General features: G+C 39.9%; 1 protein-coding gene across 2 annotated transcripts in view; it reads left to right on the top strand.

Annotated features, from left to right (window-relative positions):
- The window catches only part of OPN5 (opsin 5), a gene marked incomplete at its 5' end in the record, with an annotated part of 64,324 nt that overhangs the window by 54,586 nt on the left and 2,532 nt on the right, over nucleotides 1-7,206 (top strand). The window lies entirely within an intron of this gene.

Genomic DNA, 7,206 nt, shown 5'->3' with positions numbered 1-7,206 from the left:
GTGAGTAATTCAACTCCTGTTTTTAGACCCACTCACAACACCAACTTTCATGTTCACTTCCCTTCAATCCTTGAACTTTTTAGAGCTCTGTGGTGAAAATTGGAGTGCGTTCTTTTTTTTTTTTTTTAAATGTGTTTATTTATTTATTTATTTATCTATTTATTTATTTATGGCTGTGTTGGGTCTTCGTTTCTGTGCGAGGGCTTTCTCTAGTTGTGGCAAGTGGGGGCCACTTTTCATCGCGGCACGCGGGCCTCTCACTATCACGGCCTCTCTTGTTGCGGAGCACAAGCTCCAGACGCACAGGCTCAGTAATTGTGGCTCACGGGCCCACATGTTGCTCCGCGGCATGTGGGATCTTCCCAGACCAGGGCTCGAACCCGTGTCCCCTGCATTGGCAGGCAGATTCTCAACCACCGCGCCACCAGGGAAGCCCCTGGAGTGCGTTCTTATTAGTCGCCCACCTTACAGTCCTGGTTTTCCACCTCATTTGGTCTTCCAGATCAGCTATCAAATTTCCATCTGTTTTCAAGCTTCCAAAATTTTGTTGACATCTCCTATCTGCTGCTGTTTGTCTGGTCTTACTTGCCCTTATGCGTATATACCTTCTTTATTCCTTAAATGTTTTGTTTGTTTGATTTTTCGTTCCATGAGGAATAATGAATAAACCAGTAGGATAAACATGCCAGGCTTAATCTGAAGTGTGCCCTTCTATTGCCTCTGATCTTCTATATGAATTCATGCTTCATTGTAAAGCAGAATACATTGACTCAATATTCACTCTCTTTTGATTGTTTTGGTCAAGTGTTTAGTAAATTTACATGTAACTCCCTATCAGTGTTGCTTTAAATGATCTCTTTGTGATCATTCTCTTTCTTTTGGTTAAATGCTCAGGCTCTTAGCTGTTTTCTCTCTTTTCTGGCAATATGGCCTCTGAGTGCATGATGGGGAGAGAAGACTTTAGATTCATGCAGTTTTCTCTGGCTCCCCTTGGGTCTTTGCTATGGGGAGGTCAGTTTGGATTTATTCTACACTGATTCCTGAAGGCTGTGGTCCTGGCTGTTTGCTACCAATAAGAACTTTTCTGTGTCATTTGGGCCTAATTCCCAGGTCTCATCAGACACTCGTTCCCTCAACGTCTCTTCATTCCATCCTCAAGGCACCCAGAATCTTCTCTGTCTCCACATGCCCTGTGCAGGCTGTCAGGAACAAGAGATTTATTTCTCTAGTCATTCCTCTGAGCTACTCTCTTATGCTGCAGTGCTTCATATTGGCTTTGAGTAAATCATCCCAGAAAGCTCTTCCCAAGGTTCTCTTGGGAATGTTGAATGTTCAAAGCAGAACAGAAGGAAGCATCATTTGCTTTCAGTTTTCCCTAAGCCTTTATAAAATGCCTTTCCTAACTGGGATTTTGGCACAGAGAAGGAGAGTTGGGACATATGTTTCCCATGATCTTCCTCTACATCCCAGTTAGCCTAGAAAGACCAGGCTTACCTTGCTTCTCACTTTCTGGCAGGGTATTTCCCCTCTGTCATAATTCTTTCTTGGGAACATTAAACTTTGTGGTTTTGCCTTGACGGTGAAAAATACTGACCTGAAACTATGAAAAAGCCCTTTCTTCTGCCAGTTTTGTCTCTGATGTAGGTGATGCAGAACAGGTTGTAACTATGGGTCACCAAAGTTAAAAAAAAACAACAAACCCAAAACATATACCAAGTATATTATCCCTTTTAAAAAGGCTTAACTTGAATCAAAATACATCCTGAGTTATTTGGGGAAGGAGAAGATTTTAAATAAGTGAAAATTAGTCCAGAAAACAAGAGAAGGCACAAACAATGGGGACAGCCAATTAAAAGATCCTAAATAATGGAAAGGAAATGGAAATTGTGTATTTTTTAGTTGTGTAAGTTCTATCACCTTGATAATAAGCAGGTCACTTAACTTCTCTGAACCTAGTAATGCCGTTCATGAAACGTAAAAAGTTAGCTTGATAACTGCTGGAGTATTTTCCAATCCTGCTATTCTGCATTTTAGATTTAAATATTATAATGCCATGCTGTTCTGTAACAACTACCCAAAACTTAGTGGTTTAAAACAATAATTTACTTTTCTCAGGAATCTGCCACCTGGGCTTGGATCCATGAGGAAAGCTAATCTCAGCTCCGCCAAGAATCATCTGGGTTTGCTTGATGGGTGTAATGGAAAGATTAAGCTGAAAGAAAGGAAAATTCACACCAAATCTTTGTAGTTATTTAACTCACTACTCATCACAACTGATAGAATAATATCAACTAGATACCTCAACTTCCATATTTCCACAAGATAGTGATAACTGAAGTTCAGCTTATGACTTCAAGATTCAGAAGAAAGATTGCTCTATAATTAGTACAGTGTTGATGCTAAATGAAGGCCATTGCCTCCTAACTTTTTGAAAATATAAGAAGAATTAACAAATTCAAGCAGTCATAAAGTTCAATATACCTGGTTTCCTCAGGGTTGAGGCTGAGATGAATAGAGAGAGGAAAACAGAAGGCAAATTGATTAGATGGATACAAGTTCAAAGATCAATAGATTTTCCAAGTAATGGGAATTTTTATAGGCCCTTTATCAAGAGTAGAAGAAATAATAATAGTAATAATGATAATAACTTACTCAACATTTATATGATGAATTCTATATTGAGAGTTTTACATTAATTATTTCAAGCAAACCTATGAACATAAATAAGAATGTTTGGAACAAATACTTGATGGATAAGTAAGTGAATAAAAAAATGGTAGCTAGTAATCTCTCAATATATATTTGTTGGATCAATACATTCACACTTTAAGATATTAGGAAACCAAGGCAATGAAAGGCTAAATATCTCTCCCAAGGTCCTGCTCAGGTGGGTGAGTGGCAGATGTAAGATTTGAAATGAATGGAGATATTTCAAATTCCAAACACCATGCATTTAATCCCCAAGCTATACCTCATAGTAACATACTGCAGTGAAATAAAAGAATAAAAATTGTAAATGTGAAAATGAGAAATACTGAAAACAAGAAAGTTTTGTCAAGCAAATTTTCAGTGTTACTCAGTAGCAAATGATAAGGTAAACACACATTTCTTGTGAATGTTATTTATAACCCCCGATTGCCTTCTAAGGTGGGTGAGCCCTGGTAGCCAGAAGGTTCTTTTCGGGTCTGTGTTTCAATGAGAGTTGGTGAATTTGGAGGATATAGCAAGAGATAAATCATTGCTCTCTATCAAAAAGAAGCAGAGGATTGAAAGATCTGAAAGAAGATCAGAATTTGGGATGGGAACCCTCCTTAAGGAATGGCTGAGAAAGAAAACTCCAGGTGATCCATATTAACAGGACTTAAGAGAAGAGACATATTGCTCAGGATATCACAGGGTTATGTGCTAGGGAGGTTTGAGCGTAAAATGCCTTCACTTCCTTTTTTAAATCTCCCCTCAATACAATACTACTCACTGATGTTTTGGGTATGTGCAGATTTTTTTTCTTTTGAGGAATAAAAAGAAGTGCTGAGCCCTACTTCAAACTTGGCCTGAGTGAGAACAAAGAATACATTCAGGGGCAGCTGACATACAGGTAATGCTTTGCTTTACTTTGAGTGACAGATGACAGCCCACTAGATTCTATCATAGCCTGAGGGAAATATCCTTCAGACCATACAATTTCCTTATATTTGAATACAAGCTCACAAAAGAAAACTTTTGTTCCTGAGGTTGTGCTTTCTGCCAGGGGTAAGGTGGGAGGTTGGGGATGTGATCAGTGTCATGGGCTCCACAAGATTTATCCTAACTAGACCCTGACTGCAGTCAATTTTCCAGACTTCCCTTGAGGAGAGTCAGAAACTCCATTTCTTCTGGTAAGAGTTTTTGTTTTTCTTTTCTTACAACTTTACCAGGAACTGTAGACAAAATCTATGCCTCAATCTCCTTTGGTACCTGAACCCTCTGCTGGGCTCCAGGGAGAACAATAGCAAATAAGACAAATAGGTCTCTCTCCTCACAGAATGTATGGTCTCGCCCAGAAATGTTTTCTATGAAGTCTTTCTAGTTGTTGTTGCTCGCCTCCAATCAGGTAGAATGGAACATTCTTCCTTCATGTTCTTCCATACTTTGTACAGACTTCAACCAAATCATATATTATTACACTTAGCACATTTGGAAACCATATTGGATGCCCCTACTAAAATGTATGCTGCTTAGGGCAGAATGTTCTTATCTCCAGTGCTTATCCCAGAGCTTATTATGGAATAGGTGCTCAGTTAATCATTGATGAGTGCAGATGACTGAATGAAAGACCAGACAAACATTTCAGTATAGCAGCTCCAAAGACCGGCAAATGAACGAGTGTCCTGGAAGCTGGCCTTGCTGTGGTTGTAACGTTGCTCCACATTCTACAGCCCACCTGTGACCAGGAGAGGCTGCAGAGGGGCTGTGATGGAAACATTTGAAGTTGCATTATAGTGCTTTTTGCCCATGAAGCCTGTAATGCCATATGTACATCATCTGGTTAAATTGCCCTGAGAGAGAAAATTCCAGGTAGCAGAATGGAAGAAAGAAAAGAATATGGAGTTCTAGGTACATAGTTATTAAAAATCTATTTTTATTTGTGAAGAACAGGAAGTTCAGAGAAGTTAGGCCACCTGCCAATTATCCCATGGCTTGCAGATTGTAGAGTCAGGATACGTACAGAGGTCAGGAGACTCAGGAGGCCAACTTGCCTTCCAGAAAGGCAGCCCCATTATGGGCAAGGTCTCCTAAGGAGAAGCTTTTCACCTGTGAGATAGAGGATGACTTCTTTCCATATCTCGGAACAAATAGTTCAGAACCCACCTTTTATGGCTTAGATGCAACAGGCAAGATGTATAATAACTATTCCCATGAAGAGGATGGGAAAGGAGCATATGGTAGAGCTTTAAAGAGAACTGGTTGAATATACTGTGGTTTGTAAACCTTTGCAGCAACATGGGTGGACTGAGAGATGATCATACTGAGTGAAGTAAACCAGACAGAGAAAGACAAATATCATATGATACCGCTTATATGTGGAATCTAAAAAAAAGATACAAATCAACTTATTTACAAAACAGAAATAGACTCACAGACATAGAAAGCAAACTTATGATTACCAAAGGGGAGGGGGGAGGGAAAAATTAGGAGTTTGGGATTAACATATACACACTACTATATATAAAATAGATAATCAACAAGGACCTACTATATAGCACAGGGAACTCTACTCAATAACTTATAATAACCTATAATGGAAGAGAATGTAAAAAAAGAATATATATATATATATATATATATATATATATATATGTATATCTGAATCACTTTGCTGTACACCTGAAATAACACAACATTGTAAATCAACTCTATTTCAATAAAAATTTTAAAAACATAGAAGGTGGGATTTTTCTAGTGCTTATTTTCTTCTATCGTTTAGAAGTTATGAAGTATTTGTTCAAATCAGGAATTAAGACCCCAAATCTGAAAGGGTGGGGCGGGGATGCCCAATCAACACGGACTGCTTGACTCCCTCCTGACAGCAGTGGGTGCTGAGATTGCTCTGAGATCAACCTTTGTAGGATATCACATAGGGTCTGAGTCAGGGAACCTGGCAGGGAACAGCTTCCCTCCTGGGGCTGGTGTTGGCGTCTGAAGAAATTAGGGGCTAACTGCAGCATGGGCACCCAGGGCTTTCCCGGTCCTGTTTCCTATCAGTAAATTGCATGGGAGTGGGTTCCCAGGGCCTAATCAGTAAGAAGATAGCTGAAGAGCTTCTGGGAAGTAATGGTGCTCTCTACCTGATAACGTCCTGTGCTTGTGCTAACAATGCGATGTGGCTGCCTGGATAAGCTCATGTGACCTTAGGCTGCGGAGGAGGTAATAAATCTTCCCTCTTACTGTGTGACAATCAGGCTGTGTCCAGTTCTGGGCAAGGTGCTTCCAGAGTGTTGCTGAGAAGCAGGGGCAAGTTCAAACAGGGAAACCAGCATAATGAGGGGTCAGCAAATAGTGTTATCTGAGCAATAGTTGAAGGGGCTGGAGATTTTATTTTCTTCTATTTTTTGTTTTTTTTGGAAGGTGAGAGTCCAAAGGGGAACAAGGGAGATCTCTTTAAATACTGAGGATCTGTTATGGGAAAGGTGAGCTAGATTTATCCCGATTGAGCCAAAGGATGAACATAAATATCAGATCAATGTGAAGATGAGCTTTCTAACAATTATCTGAAGGTGTTGCCTCACAAGGGAGCGAGACTTCCATCGTAAGCGGTGTGCAAACAGAAGCTGGATGTTTGTAGAAAGGATTCCAACTTTGGGTGAGAAGTTAGGCTGTAAATAGTGGGTAGTGCACAGTGCAAGCTGACCCAGAGAAAGGTCTCCCTTTCTGGCATGGTTCAGTCAGTCAGCGTTAAGATAGACTATGATGGTTTTCATTTGCCAGATTTGCAGAGGCCACACGTATAGTGACCAGAGAAAGAAGGAAGAGGCCTTAGATATCATTAATGTAATTTATTCACTTTATAGGCAAGGCTAACCATCGTCACTCAGCCATACCGAGGCAGAGATAAAGGAGATTCTCTGTTTTTTCATCTACCAATGGTTTTCAAATTTTTCCAAGGAGCTTGAGGGGTAGGAAGTGGGGTGGTGGGAGTGACAGACTCCTGGCCTCAGTCTGCTGTACTCATCTGCTCTATATGTGCAGTTGTTGTGTTGATCTTTGCTTGAAGAAAGGATTCCACATCTAAAAATTCAGAACCTAGATTTATACCAAATAGTGTCTCCTTTTATCTCCTACAGTTCTCATAGCTGGGGTAACAAAACTTTTTCTCTGCCTCTAGAAATGCCACCAATTGCTTTGTTGAGCACCAATCACCTTGAGAACTCAAAAGAGTGAATAAATGGTACATATTTTGGGCGTATTGGCTCAGATCTATTATTTTCCTTCCGACTTGCATCGCCACTGTGTGCCACTGCTCTATTTTTCCTGAGCCACAGTTTATTTTTATCAGTGTATTCATCTAACTGCTTCCAATCTTTCCTCTCACTATTGATCCTTCCAACTTGTCCCAAACTTTTTTGGGGATTGAAAATGGCCAGTCCCCTCATTTCAATAGTATATAAAAACTCTTTTCATCTCTCAATTTAATACAGCATGTCACCCCGAATAACACTGGCTATTTAT

Source organism: Balaenoptera physalus (assembly GCF_965194825.1).
Source record: "Balaenoptera physalus genome assembly, chromosome: 11".
Lineage (NCBI taxonomy): Eukaryota > Metazoa > Chordata > Mammalia > Artiodactyla > Balaenopteridae > Balaenoptera > Balaenoptera physalus.
The sequence above is the reverse complement of the archived record's forward strand: the minus strand, read 5'-3'. Positions and strand labels throughout refer to the sequence as shown.